Source organism: Balaenoptera borealis (genome assembly GCF_965194805.1).
Source record: "Balaenoptera borealis genome assembly, chromosome: 12".
In the NCBI taxonomy this organism is placed as follows: domain Eukaryota; kingdom Metazoa; phylum Chordata; class Mammalia; order Artiodactyla; family Balaenopteridae; genus Balaenoptera; species Balaenoptera borealis.
The window spans coordinates 109,251,511-109,273,881 of NC_138869.1; the positions used below are offsets into that span (position 1 = coordinate 109,251,511).

General features: G+C 57.8%; 1 long non-coding RNA gene across 1 annotated transcript; it reads right to left on the reverse strand.

Moving 5' to 3' along the window:
* Positions 1 to 2,632: 2,632 nt before the first annotated feature.
* LOC309607019 lies at positions 2,633 to 20,801 on the reverse strand. Its single transcript, XR_014232186.1, has 3 exons — positions 20,664 to 20,801; positions 8,800 to 8,956; positions 2,633 to 4,415 (listed from the first exon to the last, which is right to left on the reverse strand). It is a non-coding gene; the product is annotated as an uncharacterized lncRNA (long non-coding RNA).
* Positions 20,802 to 22,371: the final 1,570 nt, after the last annotated feature.

The following is a 22,371-nucleotide window of genomic DNA, read 5'->3' on the forward strand; positions in this document are numbered from 1 at the left end:
CGGCCCAGCCCGCTGAATGTCGTCTCCGCGCGTCCCCCACGCTGTTCTGCCTGTGAAACCCTGTTCGGACGCGCGCGTGCAGAGATTCTCTTTCTAAGGGGCTGACTTAGCCTTGAGAGCACAGCCGGGAACAGCGCCCTTCTGCTTCTGCGCTCAGAAACACCGTCACATGTGTGTCCCCGTGTCTAGGCTGCCCCACTGCCCAGACGTGTGAGCGGCTCTCGCCGCACGAGGCAGAGGGCAGCGCCCCACGATGTGGTCCAGGCCCGCTCCCCCGCCCTCACCCCACACATGCGCCGTGTCGCAGCGTCCACGCCCAGGGGCCCCCACCCCCTGCCCCAGGCCCAGCGAGCTCCTGCTTCCCTCCCAGACGCCCGTTCCTCACTCTGTCCCTCCAGCCGGGTGTCCTTTCTCTGCGCTCCCCAATTCTCTGTGGAAGTTCACCTACCATGTTGCACTAGTTTTCTGTCTTTACTAGACCTCGAGGTCCTAGAAAGCAAGAATTCTACTGTTTTTGTCTCTGACTCTAGTTTCTGTTACTCTCGTATCTGGCACACTGGCACTAAGTCTTTAAATTAATATACTGATGAATAATGTCTGTCTTCAAGTATTTGAAGGGCTATCACGTAGAATATGTATTGAACTTATTTTTCGCCTAAACAGGTAGGTTTAATGAGTGGAAACTAGAGGAGGACTAAGCCTGCCAAAGACAGTGGATAAACATCTTTAGTACTGAAGCAAATTGCCTATCCAGAATTTCTTACCAAATCAAAGTCTCCCTCCAGAATGAGGGGGTTAAATTAAAATATAGGTGTTTTCAGATAAACTGCAGCTGAGGCAATTCATTTCCAGCAAACAGAAGCTGAGAGAACTCACAGCAGACCTACATTACAAGAAATGCTAAAGGAAATTTTTCAATCAAAAGGAAGATGCTAGGTGGAAATTATCTACACACACACACACACACACACACCGAAGAACCCTGCACATTTTCAAAATGAGAATATACATCAAAGACATTTTTCTTATTTTTGATTGCTTTAAAAGACTGTCTAAACCAAAAGTAGGAAAAGGTAATACGAGGTTTGTAACATGTAGAAGAAGATTTATGACAGGAGCACCAGATGGGAAGGAGGCAACTGTAACGTCCATTCTCACACTGAGGGATGGCCGTGTGTTGCGACCCAGAATCCACGTCCAGGTGGGAGGGACGCAGCGGGCGCTCAGCCCCTGAATCTCGGCCTCCGCTGCGTCCTGGAGCGGCCCTGGAGCTCCCTCGGCTTCCCCCTCCCCCCTCCCCCCCCCCCCCGCCCATCTGGGACCTTGGTGACCTTGTCCAAGCCGAGGACCTCAGGTCTCTGAGCTCCAGCCAAACTCTTGGCATCATTCTTGGCTGTTCTTTTCTCTCTTGCACCCACATCTGATCTACTGGTAAATATCGTTAAGTCTACCTTTAAAATATGTCCAGAACTTGCCCCCGCTGGCACCCTCACTTCTTGCCTGGACCCTGTGGGGGCCTCCTGGCCACTCCGTACAGTAGGGGGCCTGTCGGTTTGCTCAGTGGTTGTGGGTTCAGTCACCGAGATTTGGGGCCTCCCTCATTTTCCTCGTCTGTAAAGTGAGGGGGCTCGCTGACTTCCAAGCTTCCTTTTTTAAGAAAACAGTCTCTAGGAAGATGGCATGGGTCTGCTAGGGCCGCTGCAAATAACTAAGTTCCACAGTCGGGCAGGCTTGAACACAGGAAGGTTGTTTCCGCTCAGTCCTGGAGGCTGGACGGTCGGGACCAAGGTGTCGGCCGGGTGGTCCCTCCCGAGGCCTCTCTCCTGGGCCTGTGGATGCCACCTCCTCCCCGTGCCTGCGGGTGGTGTCATCCTGTGTGTGTCCTGTTGTCTGTGTCCTCATCTCCTCTTTGAGGACACCAGTCCTGGGGGCTTACGGCCTCACCCTAGTGACCCCATCTTACCTAATCACCTGCTTACAGGCCCCGTCACCTGTAAACACAGCACCTCCCGAGGTACTGCAGCGTTCGAATTTTGGGGGGACAAGTTCAGCCCCTGACGGCTGATACCGGTGCAGCCTGGGGTGCAGCCGTGTGACCGCCGGACCACCAGAGGTGGCCAAGGAGAGGGGCGATTTTGAAAACAACATTTCAACGATGAGAAGGTGGTTTCGAGATTGCTGTGCTTCTGACTATTTATTAGAAGATTTTCCAGTAAACCTCCTTGTGAAAATGTGGGGATTTTTTCCTCCCATTGTTTTGCCGCCAGATCACAACCCGAACAGGTGAGTGGAACGTGGGCGTCGCCCAGACGGCGTGGCTGGCAGGCGTCGCTGCTCCCCGAGGTGGCTGTTTTTAGTGAACTCTTTCATCTGGTTTATTTTCTTTCACTCCAGTTTAAATATAGACACGAACCCGAGACGTCACTTCAAAGGCAGCTTGGTCTTTGGGGCTGCTCGGACTGGGAGATTCCAGTGGAGTCTGCCTTCCAGGGAGAGGAGGCCAGCCTCCAGTCCCCGGTCCCCAGCTCCCCAGCTCCCAGACACCCCTTCCCCAGCCCCCAGCCCCCGGCCCCCCAGACCCCCGGCTCCCAGACACCCCTCCCCCAGCCCCCAGCCCCCCGCCCCCGGCCCTCCAGCCCGGCCTGTGTCTGGGCCTCTGCTGGCACTGCATTCTGGGAATGTGGCCCGGCTTCCCCAGGGATGCAGAAACCGTCCACCCATCTCTGGGACAGTCACCCTCCTCGCTTCAACCCTTATCAATGCAATCCTGTCCCCGCAGAGTGGGAACTGTGACCTCTGGACCGTGGATCTGGTTTCCGGGGAAACGGCCGACCTCAGCAAGAGTCCCCAGGACACGGGGGTCACTGCGCCCCGCACGCCTGCTGCGTGCTGACCCGGCTTCCAAGGTGCCCCTGGCCGCACGCCATCCCCGGGCGCCTGCTGTTTGCACGGCCCACCAGAGAAGGCGGCCCAGGTTTCCACCCTGAAATGGGGCCCCTCCCCGCGGGCGCCCTCGGGTTTCCCCAGCGTCTCCCGGGCCGCACAGCCCCCCGCCAGCGTTCCACTAGGGGCTTATTATTTCTTGTAAAAGACGAGATTAGAGTAACCACGAGGCCCATTCCCACCTCGTCTCATAAACACAACAGGGAAATGCCAGTGACACACAAGCCGTCCTGAAACCACTTGTTTTGAGCTGAGTGGAAACACTACTTCCTTCCCCTGAGTCAGGCCGGGTGCTCACACCCGCTGCCGAGCGCGGCCAAACGCGGCTCCATCACTGTTTCCACTGAGACGCTCGCCTTCCCGGGGCCATCAGGAGGCAGGGCTGTTTTGTGTGTGTCCGTCCTGTGCGTTTGTGAAGACCGCGTCGACCACAAAGTAGGCTGGAAGAGGTGAGCTCCACCTCTTCACCCGCCGTCCACGTTCCCAACGCGGTAAAGCCTCGCCCCCGGCGCCGCCGCTCAGGACAGGCTGCGGGTGACGCCTGTGTCCACGCCAGCACGAGCCGCGGAAGGCCAGGGCCCCGGGCAGGCAGCCGCCGGGGGACACAAGTGGAGCCTTCCTCTTGTTGTCACTCAAACCTGCGTGCCCCCACGTCACATTGCTAACTTGTATCTGCTCTAGAATTTTCTCGGTGCCGCGGCTAAAGCAATCCCTCCCCTGCCTGTGCCCCTCCCCCAGCCCCGCGGAGGGCATCCAGCTCTCCGTCCTGCTGAGTGGCGTGGGGGCTGGGCTGGGGGAGGGTCTGCAGCTCTGGCGGGCAGGCAGGTGCCAGGTCCTGGGAATCAGATGGAGAGGGATTGGAAGCCCAGGCCCAGAGCCGGAACGGGCAGACCCACACAAGATCGGAACCTGGGGCAGGAGTTAAGGGACAGGTTCCAAATATTTCCATTAAAAATGTGACTTGGCGCTGAGCCCGTGGAGACCTCTGGACACCCACGTGACCCCAGTGTCCATGGCCCCCGCCCGCTGTCCCCTCCTTGAGGGCCAGACCTGCTGTAGACCACTGCCGCAGCTTCCTGATGCGCGGGACCCCCGTGGGGGCCCGTCCGCTCCCAGAGGATCAGGGCGTCTCCATTCCCGGCTCCCTGAGGGGCCCATGGCCCCTGTGGCTTCCCAGCTGGAATCTCTAATTTTAATACAAGATGCACTTTATTGAGGAAAGATGCGTTTGTCTTTGCCAATCCACTTTTTGCCATTTTCTTTGATCAGTTCCCATGACGGCTTCTGGAAAGGCCCAGACCTGGGCTCCTGGGTGCAGCTCTCCACCCTCATCCGTGTTTGTTCCAGACTCTGTGTCGTAACAATGGCGCTGAAACCACGGAAACCAGTGGCCGCCAGCAGGTCGTGAAGATGCACCCAGGCTGTTTGTTTACCGTGATTCTTATGAATCCCCTAATGGATCACTTCTAAGTCTGAAAAAGAAGAAAACAATCACCGCCGTCATCTGAATAGGAAAAACCAAAGCCTCACACAGTCTGGGCTTCTGAGGCCCCCCCCCGCCCCGCCCTACACCCCACCCTCCGGCCCGGCTTTTCCATCCTTTCTGAGCTGCGTATGCAGCCTCACTCTCTCTAGAACCATCCTCATTTCCTCTCACGGGCTGTGGTTTCGTCTTTGATTTCAAGTTCATTCAACACTCATTCAGCACAACATTGTCACATGGATTCCCCACATACCTGCTTCTGTGCCTCAGCAGGCTGCCGCCTTCCCACGCTGTCCCCCAGGCGCCCCTCCAGGCTGCCCCCTCCCCACGCTGTTCTACCCCCAGGCTCCCCCCTGCCAACTGTCCCCCTCGGGATCCTCCCACCAGGCAGGGCCAAGAGGGCAGGCTGGCGGTGGGTACAGCTGTGTCCCAGCGAGTGTCTAGTGGTGGGAGAGGCTGGGGTCACGCTGTCAGGCCGATCAGTGGACAGCAGAGCCCCAGCAGGGTCGCCCCAGAGGGTCAGCAGCAGAGCTCGGACGACACAAAGGCACACAGGCCTGACCACGAAGCCAGGGCCACCTCGAAAAGCCAAATAAGTCCCCTGGTGGGATTCCAGCGCAGGAGCAGAACTGGGCCTTGGTTTCTAAGGGAGCATCAGATCAGATCAGATTATGTTAGATTAGAGGCTGAGTAACTAGGGAGCCTTTCACGGCGGAGGGGGGATCAACTCCAGTCGGACGGATTGAAAGTGGAGGAAAAAGACAGCTTCAGCTGAAGGAAAGGAAACCACCTGAGAGTCAGGACTGTGCGTGGCAGGGTCCCCAGCGGAGAGCGTTCTGAGTTCCGGGAGAGGGTCCAGGCCCACCCGCCTCTTTCCCCGCAGCTCCTGCCCCACAAGGGTCCCTGAGCCCGGGTCCTCCCACCCACCGGCGCCCGCCGCCCCTCGGCTCGCACATCTGCGCTACTGCTTGTGGGCTGGGTTCCTCATCTGACCCCATCCTGTCTGTGGGGTTGTTCTTCAACATTTTATTTTGATATCATTTAGACTTACACATGAGTTGCTACCATAGTATAAAGAATTCCCATGTTCCCTCCACCCAGTTTCTGAGTTGGTGTTTTATACTTGCTTCCCATTACCTCTCCCCACCCACCTCTTTCTCTGCACGCTTTTTTCCTGAACCGTTTCGGAGCTCAGCCATCACACTCCTTCACCACTAAGTTCTTGTGTGTTCCCTAAAAGTAAAGACAAAGGCATCCTGCACAGCCTGGCACCGTTCGGTACCCACGTCGAGAATCATCACCTCGGTCCTGCAATCTGCTCTCCAGGCAATATTCTGACTTCACCAATCATCTCACTAATGTTCTCGATAGAAAAGACGACCACGGTTGTTTCTGGTCCAGGGTGGGATCAAGGGCCTCACAGGGCGTTGAGGGGTCACCTCTTCAGCCCCCAGGAAGCCCTGTTGTTTCACGTGCAAACGTTTCTCTCAGTGAATCGTCCTTTTTTCCGTGACCCCCATCTGTGTGCCTTTCCTGACCATAGCTGTGTCCTCCGGGCTCGCTCGCCTCCAGGGCTGGAGACCCCAGGGGTGCCCTCGTGCCCTCTGGCTCCGAGGAGGCCCTCGCTGGTCTCTGCTGAGCCTGGGGATGAAACGAAGACCAGCGTTTCCTGGTCCTGTTTCCCACCGTCTCCCACCTTGGGCCCAGGTAGTCCATCGGGGACCCTGCGAGAGCCCGTGGCCCAGGGGAGCAGGACTGCGGTGTCAGCCCCCCAGGGACAGGGCTGGCCGAGCATTACATCCGTGTCCTCGGGGCCAGTTCGCTGATGGAGGGAATGTGTGGGCTCTGGGGCCACCACGCAGCTCACAGAGGAGGCCAAGGTCTCCGGGCTCCGCCGGATGTGGGCACGGTTCTGAGTCTCAGAGACAAGCAGCCAAAGCTCGAGCAGCTGTGGCCCCCGGGCAGGAGCGCAGGAACTCGCTTAAAATCCATGCCCTGGGGAAGGGCGGTGGGAAGCATCGGGCTTCAGGGGCGTCCGCCAGGGGCTGGTCAGAGAACATGGGGCCGGCGGGGACGAGGCGCGGCCCGTGCGGCTTCCACCGCAGCCGCGCTGCATCCTTCGGTCTTTACCACGTGTGCCCGTCACCTTGATGATTATTTTTAAAGACCGACCGGCGAGCTAAGAATCAGAGGAACCAGACTCTCGGTGGGCCAGTCAGCAGCAGGCGGTATCACCCGGGCGATGCTTCCTGGGTGACCAGTCCTTCCTCCCCTCCCTCCCGGGGTCCTTCAGAGGGTCAGAGAGCAGCACGTGCTTTGGTGTTTTATGAGCTGCGTGTTTCCAGCACCAAGAGAAGGAGGAGGACAAACGTGAACAGTCCAAAAATAAAAATACACAAAGGAAGACATCTGAGAGCCGTTTAAACGGCGGGAGAAGGTTGATGAGGTGAGGAGACGCCTGCCCTGCGGAGCCCCGGGCCTCCTGGGAATCGTTCACGCCACGGCGACACGTGACCGTCTGGGAATAATCGCGGACATACAGGAGTGCGGGTGATGGAGGAACCTGCATGCTAACAGCAGAGAACTAACGCCATACATTACGAGTTCTCTGCAGCAACACGGAAAATGCTGATTGTATTCGAGTCACTTGTACCGCGATTTATTCTACAGTGACAGCCACACGGACAGACGTGACTACGGGCAAACACTGGAGAGGAATGAGGAAAAGCAAAAGGGTGTGCTGTGCCCGAAGGGTGCGCGTGCCCCCTTCAACAGTGCCTGGGCCCGACGTTCCAGGTGGGAGCAAAGCACCAGCCCCACCTGGGCCGTCGGGAGGCGTGACTGGAAGAAGGAGAAAGCGTGCGGTGACAGAGGGACGTTGGTAAGAGGGACACCTGCTATGGGACGAACGTGTGCTCCAGAATCGTGTGCTGAAGCCTGACCCCAAGGTGTGCAGCTAGGAGGGGACTTTGGGGTTGATCAGGCCACGTGGGGGGGGGGCCCCGTGATGGGATTAGTGTCCCCATGAGAAGCCATTCTGAGGGGACCTGTGAGGACACAGCGAGAGGATGGCAACTGCAAGCAGGGCGAGCGACAGGACACCAGCCCGGGCGGCACCCTGACCTGGGCTCAGCCTCCAGAAACGTGGGACAGAAATGTCTGCCGCCGAAGCCGCCCCGTCCGTGGTGCTTTGCTACGGTGGCCGGAGGGACCGAGCCGGTCTGTGGCCAGGAAACGTGAAGACGGAGAACGGCCGTCCCCTCAAGGAGGGAGCCCGGGGCGGGCGGGGGATGAAGGGTCGGGGGACGGGCTGAGGAAGGAGTGCTTCACAGGCCGAGCAGGGCCGCCGGGACCCTTATGGGCCTGGGAGTTCGGCGACACGAACACACAGACGGGTCCCAGGCTCTAAATGCTCTGACCAGTGACGGGCCCCCATGATGCCTGAGGGAGGGTCTGTGGGGTCCGGAGTGGTGAGCGGGCGCCTGCAGGGCACGAGGGTCGGCACCGAGCCAGGAGCGGGGGAGGGCAAGAGCCTGGGGTCCCTGCAGGTGGGCGCGGCTGGGGGCGGGGCGGAAGAGCTGCCTCCCTGAGCATCTCTGAGCGGGGACGGCGACGGGGACGGCGACGGGGACGGCGCAGGCGGTGCTTCTCAGCCCCGGGAGCAGCCCGACCTTGCCCGTGAGGAGTCGAGTGGGAGGTGCGCGCCGGGGCCGGGGCGCCAGGGCGGGGACGCCGCAGGCGGGACCCCTGCTCACAGGTGGTGTCCAGCTGCTGGCCGGGCAGGGCATAGAGCTTCCCGGGACGCTCTGCTACCCCCTTCCGTGCCTTGACCTCCTCGTGAGATGGGCATCCACCCCCCGTGAGGTGCCAGGCGAGCTCCCGCCGCCCCCGCTCCTCCGTCTGTCCCGAGCCCACCTGCGCCCCAAACGCCGCAGACAGGATTGACGATGGGCCGGTCTTGCCACGGGGACAGCGGTGCAGGCGGCGAGGAGCCTGGACGTGCAGAAAGCCTCCGTGCGCGGCCAGCCTGCGTCCCGGGAGCCCCGCGGGCGCGGGCAGGGGGCCGGCTGGTCACCCTGCACGTTCGCGGCGTGCCCAGGGCGGACACGGTACAGACAGCCGGCGAGAGGGCCCGCCCCGCCCCGGCGCAAAGGTGGAACTGGGAGTTTTGAGAACCGTTCCCCCCACCGAAGGCAGCGCTCCCCCGACCGTTCACCCGCGAGAAAGCTCTAGAACAGGGTCACCCGGCCCGGAGCTTCCCTGGTCGCGTGCGGCAGGAGGGCACTCAGCCGCCGTCTTCCCGTTTTCTGGGGACACAGTCTGGGAGCATCCGGAAGGGGGGGACGTGCAGCCCGCGCGGCCCCTCTGCTTACCCTCAGGGCCGCTGCGGCCGGTGGGACGCGGGGCGTCACGCGCCTCCTCGGGCTCCGGGACGCGCAGAGGAGTCCGGGTCGTCGTGGCCTGGGGGCCTCAGCCCCGCGCTTCCTGAGGCACAGGCGCTGCGGCTCACCATGCACGTGGCTCTGCATTCTGAGGAAAACAGCGAAGGAAACGGCATATTGTAGGAGGAGGAAAAGAATATGCCTGGGTCGAAAAGCGTTACCCCTTCCCTCTGAGGGGGTTACCTATGCCCGGGGGAGGCGCCAGTGCAGGGAAGGGCCCACGGCCACGTGGCGGCGACCACCTTGTCCAGACGGGCCCAGGACCGTCCCATTCTTGAGACAGGAGTTCCTGGGCGCGGGAACGCGCCTCAGTATGTCCGGGGCAGCGGGATGGCTGTCGCCGCACGTCTGCAAGGTGTCCCGGTGGCCGCGTGCCCCGGCGCGGAGGACGCAGACCAGCGCCCGCCGCGCGGGCCCCGCAGGGCAGGACGCACCGAGCCCGCAGCCCCACAGCGCCCCACCGCTAAACCACCCTTCAGACTCGACCTTCGTCCGCAGGTGGAAAAGGGCGTCTGGAGCTGAAGCGGGGCGCTCTCCGCGGACCCCGAGGCCGCGGAGCTCGGCCACTGCAGCCTGCGGTGCAGGAGGCCCCGTCCTGACTCGGGACGCGGGGCAGAGCGAAGGCCAGCTCTTAGGGCGGCCACTGCGGGTGACTCGTGGCGCTTCCTCTCACATCTCATCCGTTGCAAGGACGCGGCCTTGCTTACCTGCAAAGAAGGTGAGGGGCCCAGAAGAGTCCGCGACGGTGACTGGGTTTTGTCTGTGGTGCTGGGACAGGCTGGCAGGTGAAGGCGCAGCCTCAACCATAGGCAACAGGGTGTCCGAGGCCCTGACTGGCCGGTGTGGAAGGACCGGAACCTGCCCCGCATCCCCCGGGAGGGCGGGGACATTGCCGCCCGGGGGCACTGCTGGCTGGTCCTCTCCAGGACACGTGCCCTGCCCCAGCCCCGTCCCCCGAGGTTGGAGGCCTCTTTCTGGCCAGGCTGTTGAGGACAAATGTAGTTCAGCAGAAAAATGTGACCAGAAGGGCCCTTCCCAGCGGAGGGAGAGGCTGTGTCCAGATGCGGAGGTTTACAGGGACAGGCTGTGATCCAAGCTCTCCTGATTCTGAACAAGGTTCCTAGAGGCACAAGTGAAATGACGTGGGAGAGAAAGTGCCTTGCTGGCTGAAAAGTGCTGGGTGAACGTTAGACATTTCATCGTGACCCAGGGCACAGGTTACAGGTCACCGAGTGCTGATTCTTAGGGACGATTTTGGTCCGAGCTGCATGCGTGTCAGCCCGTCTTTCTCAGAGCAGTGGCTGCAAACATCCTGTCCTTGGGTTTCCTCTGGATCGCACACCAGCTCCGGCAGGAGTGGCTTTGTTATACCCCCGACCGCAGGTCAGCATGGCTCTCCGGGGAAATTAAACCTTCCTGTGTTTTCTAATATTGCGTGATGTTCTCTTTGGCCTTGGCTTTTTGTTTTTTTTTTGAAAATGAATGTGCCCTGAAATCTGATTTCAGTTCAACTAGATTAGTGAGATGTCTTTGGTGCATTTATATCAGGAAATATTGAGGGTTTTTCTGGTAAACTCAGATGAATCTAAAGCAATACAAATTCGTGGACATTTAATATAATCCTTAATTGATTTGCTTGATATATTTATGTTAAATAAAAAGTTTTCTAAGGCATATGTGTTTTTAAAACCAGTTTATTTCTTGGTGTGATGCCTGGGATTTATTTCACAGTATTCCTGGCGGGGGGGGGTAGCAGGAGGGTCACAGATGGAGCAAAAGCCACCCCCCCGCCAACCTCAGGAACTGTTGGAGCTGCCCTGAGCACATGCCCCAGGCTGTGTGCTTGGCATGTGGTATAGATGGTTTAAAAGTCACTTTATTTACACTTTGGGCCGACAAGGTCATTTAAGGCACCAGAGCAACTCCTGGTGCTGCTGTAGATAATGGAAATTGTTCAGTGAGGTCAAATATGGTGGAACTCAGAAGCTGGACTGGACCTGTGGACCGTGGTTTGCAGACCCTTCTATGGTATCCGGTAGAGATGCGTCTGAGACAAAAATGAAGGTGCAAGTCCCCTCGCCCCCCGTTCTGGGGGCCCAAGTTCATCAGGCATGAAATGTCAGTTTCCATAAACGGACTTGAATTGGAGCCACGGTCACAGGATTCTCGGCTGTGTTGTCTGTTGCCGTCTCGACCCAGTGGGGCCATCGAGTAGCTGCCACGGAGACGGACAGAACACTCTCGGCTTTTCCTTTTGGCCTGTAGAGCCAAAAATATTTACATTTGACAGCCCCTGTGCTATGTATCTTGTTTGTTTGTTCGTTCATTTCTGTCTCCCCACCTGCATCGCCCTCACCTCGAGGGCAGGCGTCTGGGTTTTCAAGGCGCTTTTTTGTGCACAGAAGACAGAACAGTGCACAGAGGCCTGGGCTCTGGAGCCAGACAGCCCGGAGTTGAATCCGAGGTCCTCCCCGTAAGCCACGTGACCTTGGTTGACTCACCTCACCTCTGTAAAGTGGCGGCTTATACTTCCTCCTTCGTGGAGCTGTGTTAGGGAATCAGTAAGTTAACACCTGTGAATCATGGCTATTTGCATGTTTACTGTGATCATTACCCTCGAAGCGTCTGAATTCACGTCAGCAGTTCCCTGCAGTTGATTCTCCTAGATCTACCCTCCTTGCCAAAAAAAAACCCCAAAATCTGAAAACCCAATCTGTCCCCCAGGTGCACTGAGCCCCCAGCTCTTGCCAGGTTTAAGCTGCTGCGCTTCACCCCCTGGGCTTTCCCCGCAGTCCACACTGAGGACGCGGCAATGGCCCTGCTCCGCCGGGGACTCTGCGTGGGCGCGGCACGTTTGTGTCCCTCCCTGCCTCCTGACAAAGTGCCTTCCTTCAAAACTCCACCAAGGGGCTTCCCTGGTGGCGCAGTGGTTGAGAATCTGCCTGCCAATGCAGGGGGCACGGGTTCGAGCCCTGGTCTGGGAAGATCCCACATGCCACGGAGCAACTGGGCCCGTGAGCCGCAACTACTGAGCCTGCGCGTCTGGAGCCTGTGCTCCGCAACAAGAGAGGCCGCGATGGTGAGAGGCCCACGCACCGCGATGAAGAGTGGCCCCCGCTTGCCACAACCAGAGAAAGCGCTCGCACAGAAACGAAGACCCAACACAGCCATAAACAAACAAACAAACAAATAAATAAATAAATGGATTATCACATTAAAAACAAAAAAACTGGTTCATTCTTAAAAAAAAAAAAAAAAAAAGCACTGAGCTGATCTTCCTGTGCTATGCGGTTGAAAAAGGCAATAGTTTCTCCCACCACACCCTAAAAAAAAAAAAAAAAAAAAAAAAAAAAAACTCCACCAAGGACACATCTTTTGAAGAGGCCCCTGAAAATGCTGGATGGCTGGTGGTGGGCTGATCCGGGGTTCCTGCTCCCACCCCCACAGTTACCCACCAACTCCATTCACTTAAAACTGCACCTGTCTGTCTCTAACTTAAAGAAAATTCAGTCCTGGGATGCTGTGGTCTGAACGTCTGTGTTCCCCCGAGTGCATATGCTGAAATTCCAACCCCAAAGTAATGGGGTTAGGGTTAGGGTCAGGGTCAGGGTCAGGGTCAGGGTCAGGGCTAGGGTCAGGGCTAGGGCTAGGGTCAGGGTCAGGGCTAGGGCTAGGGTCAGGGTTAGGGTCAGGGTCAGGGTCAGGGTTAGGCTTAGGGAATGAGGATATGGGGGCTTTGGGAGGTGACCGGGTCCTAAGGCTTCACCTCCTGGGATTAGTGGCCTTGTAAAAGAGACCGCAGGAAGCTCCCTTGCCCTTTCCATCCACCATGTGAGGACACGGCCACAAGATGACTGTCTATGAACCCGGAAGGGTCCTCCCCAGGCACCAAGCCTGCCCGCATCACCCTTTGGCCTTCAGCCTCCAGAACCGTGAGAAGTAAACCCTTCTTGTTTATAAACACCCAGTAGCTGGTTGCGGCAGCCCACACTGACCAAGGCAGGACGGGGGTGAGACACGGGGCAGCCACTGTGGAAAGCCAGTATGGAGGCTCCTCAAAAAACCAAACATGGAACTACCACGTGGTCCAGCAATTCCACGTCTGGGTGTGCACCCAAAAGACATGAAAGTGGGGTCTCAAAAGATATTCGTACCCCCATATTCACAGCAGCATTGTTCACAATAGCTAGGAGGTGGAAGCAACCCCAGTGTTCATCCGTGGAAGGATGATGGATAAACACAATGTGGTCCATCCAAACAATGGAATCTTATTCAGCCTTAGAAAGGAAGGAAATCCTGACACTTGGTGCAACATGGATGAAATTTGAGAACGTGATGCCTAGTGGAATAAACCAGTCACAAAAAGACAAGTACTGTGTGATTCTACTCACATGAGGTCCCTGGAGGAATCAGATTCACAGAGACAGAGAGCAGGAGGGTGGGTGCCAGGGGCTGGAGGAGGGGGTGGGGAGTCCGTGTTTAATGGGGACGGAGGTTCAGTTTCAGAGAAGAAGAGAGTTCGGCGGTGATGGGTGCACTACAGTGTGAATGTACTTAAGGCCACTGAGCTCTCACTTAAAAGTGGTCAAGGTGGTCAATTTTATGTTCTGTGTATAAAAACCTCAGAGTCACAGGCAGTGTCCTCCTTCTGGAACTCTTTCCAGAGTGGAACATAATGCATTCTTTTGAGTATTCACAATAGTTGCCGGTGAGATTGATTTGGGGAAACAGCCAAATATTACTCAGGGTCCCTTCAACGGAAGTGTTTAGCTCTGAGGCCCACATGTGGGACCACCACAAAGTGTCTCAAGACATGGAGCCTGGGCCAGGCCGCAGGGCCAAGAGGCTGGGAGGCCAAGGGCTCCTCCCTGCTGGGCTGGCAGGTGCCCGTCCCTCGGGGCAACGGCTCCAAGGTTTCTCCTGCAGCCTGTGGAGTAGGAGAGCCTCTGGGCCAGAACTCCTATCTCTGCATGTCCCAAGCCCAAACTCTGGCCCTAACACCTCAGAAAGACTTGTTTCTTTTCCCTTTCTAACACAGAGTTCATCTTAATCAGAAACAAAGGAGGCCAGCTTGCAGGCAGACCTCCTCTTGCACTTCGGCTCGTGCCGGTGACTAAGGCCAAGAATTTGGGGAACCACATGGCAATTCTAATAACTGAAGAACTGAGTTTGACCTGGGCGTTCTCCCTGTGAAAGCGAACGTTGATCAGTCCTGCGGACAGTGAGATGGGTCCCTGCTCTGACCGCTCGTCTTGGCCGCTGCTCTTCCTTGCTGTGCCTTTGCTGCCCCGCACGACCAGTGGTCTCATAGGCGAGGCCCCCGGCAGAGAACAGACAGCGCAGCACACAGGAGTGCCTGTGCATTCTAGCTGGGCCAAAGGGGACTGAGCGCACTCTCTTTAGAAATCCCTTGGCTGGTTCTGCAATTAAGGTAATTCTCATTTCAATTATGAAATACTCATTCTGAGTGTGTGTGGTCTGAGGTGCTGTGCAAATAACCCATCGAAGATTAGTTAGCTTTCCCCCAAAAGATCTGCTCTTTTATGTCTCAGGAGTTTCCGCCTTCCTGGGAGAGGCAGAGCCAGAGGCAGGAGTCCGAGCCCAGGTGCCCTGCTCTTTCTTTTTTTCTGCACATCTTCACAAATCAATGATACCGGAACGATCTGTCGGTCTCTGGGGATGTGGGATGAGCGAGACACAGCCCATAGCACTGGCAGCCCCGGAACTACAGTGAAGGGAGATTGCCGACCGCCCAGGGACCCCACCGCATCTTCAAACCACGGGCTCCCAGAGTCTTGGGGGAGCCAGCAGACGGGCAGGCCAAGAAAGGAGTGACCACGGGATTTTGACTTTTCTATGCTCGGGGGACCTGGCTGGGGCTGCTGAAGATTTCTTGGATCCTGGCATTTTGAAACTTTGTCCAGCAAGAGAGAAATGCCAAGGGAAGGGAAAGGGCCATGGGAGTTTGGTGACAGACACAGGGGGGCACCAGGTTCACACCTCGGGGCACCTGCCCCGCTGTCCGCTCTCCCCTCTCCGTCCTCAGCCCACACGGAGCACACGGGGCCTCAGCTTCCACACTGATGGAGAAGCAAACTGCGATCTCAGAAATGCCTTCCGACTGAAACTTCTGTGGCTTTCAGGCGCTCGCCGTGGCCTTCTGGAGGCTGGCCTCTCTTTTCCGACCGTTTCTTGGCCCTCCGTGTTGGGACCCACAGAAGGTGTCAGTGACGTCAGCTTCTTTCCTTTGTTTTTCTTTCTGAAATTTAAGTCGGCACTTCGAGGAATGTTACCGATTAGAAAAACAGAATTCTATGACATTCAGAACGGGAAACGATTTTCCTGAGATCTGAAGTCACTAGGTAAACCTACTTTAGATGTAGATTTATTTTTTCCTTAATGTACATGCAGTAAAATTCACTCTTTTTGATGTGCAGTTCTCGAGTTTTGACAAACGCACAGTTGGGTGACCACCACCAGTCAGCCTTCCCCAAACTCCCACATCTGCACCCATGGTGTCCACCGATCTTTTCTCTGTCCTGATCGTTTCTTGACTTTTCCAAAATGTCATATAAGTGGAATCATACAGTAGGTAGCTTCTGAGTCTGGCTCCTTTCACTTAAAAAATGCATTTAAGAAATAATTTATGTGAACATAAGTTGTCATTTTTCTTGGTTAAATACCTGGTAGTGGGATATTTCGGTCATATGGTAAGTGTATGTTGAACTCTATTAAGAAGCCACCAAACTTCTTCAAACTGGTTCCCACTTTTGCCTGTTTACCAACAACCTGAGAGTTTCGGTTGCCTGCATCCTTGTCAACCCTTGCTCTTGTCAGGTGTTTTCTTTCTCATTTTAGCCATTCCAGGACACATATAGAACTTGTTATAGTTTAAATTTGAATTTCTTTAATGACTAATGATACTGAACATCTATCCACGTGCTTACTTGCCATCCGTATAGCTTCTTTGGTGGAGGTTTATTTGTTAATGAAATACTTCAAACACGCAGATACTAATATAACAGACGCCCATCTGCCTACCCCCCACTAATGTCTAAAAGATTTAGTCGCTGTCCTGAAGTTGATGAGTATAATTTCTATGTGACTGTTTTTGTTCATTCACTACTTACATGTAAATATCCACAAACAATATAGCTGGAGAGTTAGAGTGAAAAAGGAATATTTCTGGAAAAACACAATGGAAGTGGAGAGTGCCACCAATTTTAAAGATCTACCTCTTCGAGCGCACGTCTCCCCAGCTTCCGTGGTGAGGACGGCTCGTGTGTTCTGTGCTCCGGCAGCTCTGGCCTTTCTCCTGCAGCCTCTCCCTCGACAGGGCGGCTGGGATGCGAGACAAGCGCTGGTGGATGGGACCCCACCACCCTGTTTCTGCCCAGGGCTCTGCCCGGCCGTGGCTGCCCCGCTCCCACGTGGGCTGGATCCCACCCCGGCTGGCTGCCCCGCCCGCCCTGCCCTGCAGGACACCATGCGGGGGCTCAGGGATGCCTCTGACCCGCTGGGCGTGAGCTTTCGTGGCTCATTCGGACATGGACACGGGGCGGCTCTCCGTTGAGCCAGGCTGCTTTAGCGTATTTGTCTTGTGAACGAGGGCAGGAAGGCTAAAGCCATGACCCGGAAACCAGTGGGCGCCAACCGGGGCTCAGCCGTCTCCAAATATGTTTCCGTGGGCATCTGGGCAAAGGCGAGGGCAGGAGCCAAGGCTCCACCACCGGGAGACAGTTCCGCTCACGCCCTGTGCTACGGTCATGGCCTCAGCCCTGCGGGGCAGAGCGAGTTCCAAGGCTGCTTTGGGGGCTGTGACACCCAGAGTGAAGAGGACAGTCCCTTCCTGGTGTAAGTGTCGCCCAGGACAGTCGTGAGGCCACTCAGTGTCTCGCGTTTGCATGGCCTCAAGGTTCGCGCAGACCCTCGTCCTTAGAGCCAGGCCGGGAGCCCGTCACAGACCCTCTGCTCGCCCCGAACAGTGACCACAGACTGCGAGGGTCCAGTCCGTTCACCGGCCCCACTTCTTTTCTTGCCTCCGACATCTGTCTTCCCGGCCGCGCTGTTCTCTTCATCCTCTGCCTTCCCGTGGTTTTGTTTTCTGCTCGTTATTGGACTTGGCTCATCCTGCCTTTCCGTCAGGTAACTAATTTGTGTGTCTGCTTCCCCCGTGGACTGACGGAGAAGCAGGGCCTCCGTGCACGGTTGTGTAGGTCTTACACTGCACGACCCTCAGTCTTGTGTCCATATTTATAAATATAGACATATACAACATTTATATAGTTACCAGCACAACTCCCTGGTTGCTGGCAATAAAATGCCTTAAGAAAGAGGTGCCCTGTCTCATCTGCACAAAGGTCCCAGCAGGCTAAGCATGGCGCTGACTGTAATCACCCAGACGACAGTGATACCATCTTCTTGTTAATCCGCAGGCTTTATCTTTTAGAACAGGTTTAGGTTTTACAGGAAAAGTAGGCAGGGAGTCCAGCATTCCCACCCCACCCCCCCACAGGAACCGTGTCTTTGTAAACATCAAGCCCCGTATCCAAGCCCGTCTGGAACAGAAAGACAACCCACAGAATGGGAGATATATATTTGCAAACGAAGCGACCAGCAAGGGATTAATCTCCAAAATATACAAACGGCTCATGCAGCTCTATGTCAAAAAAACAAACAACCCAATCAAAAAATGGGCAGAAGATCTAAAGAGACATTTCTCCCAAGAAGACATACAGATGGCCAAAAAGCACATGAAAAGCTGCTCAACATCACTAATTATCAGAGAAATGGAACATGGGAGCTTTCTGATACACGTTTTTAACAACTCGAAGTACCTGACCGGCCCTCTGAGGAAGGGGCGTCCTTCCCAGAACCCTGGAGGGAGGTCACCCTGTGAGGACCCCGGCCCAGGGAGAGTGTGGCTACGGCAGCGGAGGGCACCAGGCCGACCTCGCTCTGCACCTGGGGAAGCCTGAGTCCAAGGACGTCAGAAGACTGTCAAGGTTACCCCTGCAGAAGTGGCGCTGGGGCTCGAGACCCCACGTCCAGGGGTCTCTGTCTTCACAGCCTCCCCGCCCTGCACCTCCGTCTCTGGGTCCAGAAGAGTGGAAGGACGTCCACCGCGAGTTTGCACATAAAAGCCAAAGGGACACATTGCTTCTCGTCCCCCTAAACACACTCGCCTGCCCTGGTGGGCTGTGGTCAAGGACTTTCTTGGGACGTAGAGGAGCGTCACAGTCGCTGTTCCTTGAACCACGAAGGGCGCACAGCCACGCGACCTGTTCACTTGGACGACACTTGTGGGCAAAGGGACCTTCAGATGCAAGAAAGCCAACGAGCTTTGGTTCTCAACGACTCATACACGTTCTTTCTTTCTCATGGTTTATTTATTTCATCAACAGAGGACCTTGATGTAATCATTTCCCTGTAATTTGGAGATAACATCTCTTTCACTAAAAATAGAGCACTGCCTCTGTCAGTGCCTTTTACAGGTGAGCCCTATCTTGCATGCAAATTAAACAAGAAGTTGGGATTACTAATAATGACATAACGGCGGTATGGGTATGCAGCTGAATTTAAGGTGTCCAAATTAGGAGAATAACATCATTGGAATAAAGATGTAGAAAACAGACCCCAGACGCACACCCTCTGAAAGGGGCCCCTCTGTCTACACGACAGTTCGAACATTATTTCAGCCACTTGGTAGAAACCTGGCCTGTAGAAACAGCAACGCGATAGTCTCCCCTTGTTCCATGGGGCCCTGTTTGCATCTGGAGAATCAGCCTTGACCTTCAGTGTTTCAGGAACAGGATACGGCAGACAGAACAGAACGCAGGTCACCCACGCGGTGCACACAACCCACTCAAAGGTGTGAAGCCTGTGCCGAGCCAAGGGCTGGGCTCTGAGTCCTTACCCCAGAAAGCCACGCCGCTCACCTGGGCGTCTCATCGCCACGTGCCTTCCTGGCCTGGGTGACAAGCATGGGACAGAACCAATGGTGCCGTGGAAACAGCTGGGAGATGGGCTGAGCCTGCCATTTGGGCCACTTTCCCTTGTATATTTTTGCCCTCTTGTATATCCCTCTTCCCACCCCTGCTGAGTTAAACTGTTAGGTCTGGGAAGAGCAGGGCATCAGGACGGGGGGTGGGGTGGGGGGGGGAGGCAGCTGCTGGGAAGAGCAGGGTGTGACCTGCTCTGTTGGGCCCAAGGGACTCCCTTCTAACCAGGCCATCGTGGTGCATCTCTCCTGCTGGCTGACCCCACCTGGGACCCTGGACCTTTCCGAGAGAGTCCACAGGTGGAGGCTAGCCTCTCAGGGCTGCTGGGCCTGTGTCCTGGAGGGCCCGCCCTGGTGACTCCTCCCACCACAAGGGGCTGCGAAGGCGACAGCCCTCTCACCAGGCCTCCCTGCGGGGGCACCTCCTCTTAGGTGGCAGGTTTGCTGCGCTGCAGGCAGTGATGAGCTTGGAGGAGTGGGTGGTCCCTGCTGAACCCCCCCCCCCCAACACATGCACACAAACGCAAAGGGACAGAGCTCCTCAGCGTGTGTGCCCGCTGAGGCACTGCACGAACGTGGCCATGGCCCTGCCCTTGGAGGTCCCTTTTCTGATGGCAAATACAGCTACGATGAAGGAGCACTCACCGTGTGCGGGCCACGGGCAGAGGCTCCGTGCTTGCTCTCCAGGATAAGCCCGCGAGCAAGCCTGCACCGGGCGCTCTGTAGCTGCCCCACCCCACGGAGGAGCGACGCTCAGGGTCCATCCAAGCCCATCCTCCCCGGAGGCACACGCGTTACACCCCGTCCCTCCCGAGCTCGCCTCTTGCTTGTGGGGCGCCGGGCTGGTGAAGCAGCCAGTGACCAGAGACGAGCAGAAGCCCGCTTAGGAAAGAAATCGGGAAGTGATCTGGGGGTTACCCTGCCCAGGTCCCTACCGCCTCTCCTGCCTCAGAGAGTTAGGGTGAGAGACAGCACGGCAGGCAACGCCTGTGTGTCCCCTGCCCCGGGGCGGGGGGCGTGGGCGGACTCTCCTGTGCCCCGGCCCAGGGAGGGGCTCCAGGAAACACACTGCTGGGGGACTGGAGAGTCTGCACCCGGGGGAGGTCCGTGGCGCATTTCCCTGGCCAAGAGAAGGGGAACGGGGACCGCAGAGAGAGGGCCAGCGAGCCACAGTGCGGGGCGGCCGCCGTCGGGTGTGGAAGAGCAGGCCCCGCACAAGCAAGTGGCCGGCGGAGTTGAGCAGGGCCAGCCTGAAGTCCGGGAGCAGCGCGCGTTCTCCCCTCGCCCCTATAAACCTCCCCTGGGCCCGCTCGGGAGGCCCTGGGTCCTTCCCACCCGCACCTTCCTCTCCGCGGGCCGGGCTGGAGGAGGTGCCACGGCCCCCGAGGGCCGTGGCGCGAACGCTCCCGCCGTGGCCACAGGCGCGCAGTCGGGAGACCCGGGCGGAGGCTCAGGGCCGTGTAGTGTCTCCGCAGCGCAGACACGGTTACGCACGTAGCGTCCAGCGCAGAGACGACAGTAAACGGTAGCCAAACAATTTGGAAACACTGAGTGTTTGGAGGACCTGCTGCCTGTCTTTTAATATGGTGTATTCCACGTTTATATAATTTAATTTCCCACAGTGGCTCTGTGGAGCGGCCACGGGACCCAGCGGACCCGGAGCCGGGGGGCAGGAGGCAGAGGCTGGACCAGCGATGCCGGCGCGTCCTCGCCCGAGGGTGTCGCCGCGGCCTTCCCCCTCCTGTGCCCTCGCGCCCACCACCCAGAGCAGCGAGCACACCAGCTTCTGACTCACAGGAAACCCCGCGTGGCACTCATTTTCCCCTCCCGGCGAGGAGGCGGCAGTGACCCCAGGAGACATGCAAAGAGGCACCTGAGGAGGCAGCGGCGGCCTTTCCGGCTTTCTGCTCAGCGCACGCGCGCTCCCGCGGGCTCCGCCGCCAGCCCCGCCTTCCGGCCTCAGGCTCCGCCCCTGCACCGCCCCGCGGTCCCCGCCGGCCCCCCCCGCGCCGACGCAGCCCCGCAGCGCCAGGGCGGGAGCTCCCAGCCGAGCCCCACGGGGGCCTCGCAGCTCGAGAAAGCCTGCGGGCGCCCTGGTCCGAGGGGATCGCGCGGCTGGCGGACACCCTGGAGGAGACCCAGGCGGGAGGCCGCAGGGGAAAGGCAGAGCCCTCGCACGGGGGAGGGTGGCTCCGCCCCAGGCCCCCAGGGACGCAGAGCCCCGAGGGGGCCCACGCTGCTGGCGCCTGGGGGGCGCCCCGAGGCCTGGGCTGTCGGATGAGCAGAGGTCCGTTTTTCCCCCGACCTGAGGTTTTGCTTTCGTTGCTGGTGCTGCTTTCTAATTGCGAAGCAGTCATTCATCGCCCCGGGCTGCAGGGGGCTTTTGCTGGGCTTCCAGGAACAGGCTGGCCGGGGGTTCTCGCTCGCGCCCCGGCCTCGGCACGCGGGGCTGAGGGAACCTCCAGGAGCCCGGGAAGGGTGAGCGGCCGGCGGGCGCCTTGACGCCGACTGCGCCCCGCCCTGTGCTCCCGCGGGTCCCCGGTGGGCGCCCGCGGGGGCGGGGCGGGGGGAGGAGCCTGCCAGGGCCTTAGCCCCGCCCTCTCCGACTCCCTGTCAGCGGAAGAGGCCGAAAGTTCCTTGGAGCTCACTGGGCAACGTCCTGGGAAGGACCGGGTTTGCTCCCCCAACCTTGCCCCCGACGCCCCCCTCTGAACCCCTCTCTCCTCCCCTTTGGCCCATCCTTCAAGGGGCCATGTTCCTGCCCAACGTCCCCAGAAGGAAGCTTTGACCAGGATGCTTAGGGTCCACCCAACTCTCACTCAAATATTCTGGCCCCACAAATCTCGCTATTGTCCAAATAGCTGTGTTAAATAGCTGGATTTTTTGCCGGCATCTCCAGTGGGACTTCTGAGGGCCCTTCTGCCTTCAGAGTCGTCGCGGCAGAAGAAGGCATCTGGGATGAGTGGAAGCGTGCAGACCCCTGCCCCCCCCCCCACCCCGCCTCCTAGACCCTCAAGTGGGAGAGCGCCCTCCGCAGAATCTTCTGTAACCCATCCCGGTCACCATGGTGATGGGAGCCCTGGCTCCAGCTGGAAGGCGCACAGAGACCCCCAGGGCCGCCCGCGGGTCACAGATGAGGGAGGAAGAAAGTGGCCAGAGAGGCGGGCACTTCTCACGGACGGAGAATTAATTGCCCGTCGCCAGCCCTCACACTTGCTTCAAAAGTAGAAGAGGAAAAGATACTTTTATCCAAACTTAAGCGGTTCTCTTTTTTTCCTTCAAAGTTTAATGTCGCACACGGTGACTGGGGCCCTAAGTGTCAGAAGACCTTGAATTTGCTGCCGCTGTTTGTTGCCATGGAAAGCAGCCGCTGAGCTGCGTCCCGGGAGCCGTCCAGGCCCCGGGCAGCAGGGATGTGAGACCAGAATCACAGAGAGAGTCCGCGGGGTGAGAGTGAATGCGCGGGGTGGGGTCGCTCCTGGGGGGTCAGAGGGAGCCTGCCC